The sequence below is a fragment of the Pseudophryne corroboree genome, chromosome 1 (assembly GCF_028390025.1).
Source record: "Pseudophryne corroboree isolate aPseCor3 chromosome 1, aPseCor3.hap2, whole genome shotgun sequence".
NCBI lineage: Eukaryota > Metazoa > Chordata > Amphibia > Anura > Myobatrachidae > Pseudophryne > Pseudophryne corroboree.
In genome coordinates, this window is record NC_086444.1 from 505,729,800 (window position 1) to 505,731,547 (window position 1,748).

The following is a 1,748-nucleotide window of genomic DNA, read 5'->3' on the forward strand; positions in this document are numbered from 1 at the left end:
GTGTTACATTATATCCATTTTTTACAACTGAGTAGGTAAAGGGGCCCTTACAACTTTTGCCTTGGGCCTATTCATCCTAATGTAATGTAAAATGGCCAGGAGGGCATTATAATGTCACAATATGAACTGGGGCACTACAATGTGGCACAATATGACATGGAGGCACTATAGTGTGGCATAATATGAACTGGGGGCACTCTACAGTGTGTCATACTGTGAATTGGGGTACTGTGTTGCATAATGTGTACTGCAGCCCTACAATGTGACACACAAACTAGGGCACTACTATGGTTCATAAAATAAACTAAGACACTACTATGGGGCATAACATTAACTAGGGAACTACTATGGTTCAGAAAATGAACTAGGGCACTATTATGGGGCATAACATTAACAACTGCTGCGGAGAGGTGTCTCGCTAGAAGCATTGGGACATGAGCCCCTTCAAAATGTTGCTATGGGCCCATAAAGTTCTGGCTATGCCCCTGGTCGCAGATTCTGCTTTTTGAGACAAGGGAAAGAAAGAAGACTTTTTGTGGGTGCACTCTTAGAAGTAGTCAAGAAAGACTGAAATATTGGAAAGTTAAAAGTGTTTATATTTTAATAATCAATTTTAAAACACAGTAAGTCGTTTGGTGTATCCAAAACAAACACATAAATATTGTACATAGAAATTAAAATCATGACATCAGTGGTCTCCCTGCATCATTAAGTGGTAGGGTAAATCCATATTATGGAGACCAGACGTCACGATATGTATGGTCAGGACCCAAACTGAGATGATGAGAGAACTCACGGGTTTGCTTACAGAATAATATCTGAGATAAACAATACCATCTTTTTGGTTGATAGAAACTAATGTCCAAAAATTGCCTGTGTGCCAATTTCTTGCTTGAATTGTATAAAGAATTATACCATTACAGGGTTTTCCGCTATGAGAGCTGAAGACAAATGATGGTGCCTAAAGGGCCCCATACACTAGAACGATAATGCATGATTTCATTCGATTTCAGGCATTCAGCCCAATACAGCAGATGAAATCGGGCATTTTGGAGGGGTTTAAGATCCAATCCAATGTGCGTTCCCGTGAGCATCGGATCGGATCCTCCAGATTGAATGTGCTGCACATTCAATCACGTCCAACCCTGCAGGCATGGCTGGGATCGTCCAGGATCGCCCAAGATACATTGTATGCAAAAAGACAGCATACGATGTATCTTGGGCGATCCTGCCCCCTGGAAGGCTGCCAGGGTGATCGCCTGCGACATGTCAGACGGACATGTCGCAGAAGTGTATGGGGCCCTTTACTGTGCAGAGAAAGAAGTGAATCTGCTGTCAGCGTTAGGCACAGAGAATATCGGCCAATACTATACTGGGTCTTCCTAGGGGGTCTCCCACCACAGTACTGACCCATCCCACCACTGCTTAGCTTCCAAGATTGGATGTATTCGGTCATTTACAGTGTGGTATGATAGTAGAAATAGGAATACGTTCTCTACTATGTGATCACTGATGAAAGTTCACGGAAGAAAAGATATGAAAAAATAAAATGAAATTATAAATAGAGAAAGGTAGAAAATAGATAGGCGGATCTGCTGCCAGTGTTACACAGAGGTAAGTATATGATGCTTTGCCGAGTAGCTTCAGTGTACCAATGAATCGCTGGTGAGAGTCCAGAAAAATTAGTAACAGGAATAGATGTGTCAGATGTGTTGAATCGTAGGCAAGTACTATACAGGAGTTAAAGC

At 41.9% G+C, this 1,748-nt stretch overlaps 1 pseudogene; it reads right to left on the reverse strand.

The window, feature by feature from the left end:
- Positions 1–1,361: 1,361 nt before the first annotated feature.
- On the reverse strand, positions 1,362–1,480 carry LOC134951984 (5S ribosomal RNA; annotated as a pseudogene).
- Between the last annotated feature and the right edge of the window lie 268 nt (positions 1,481–1,748).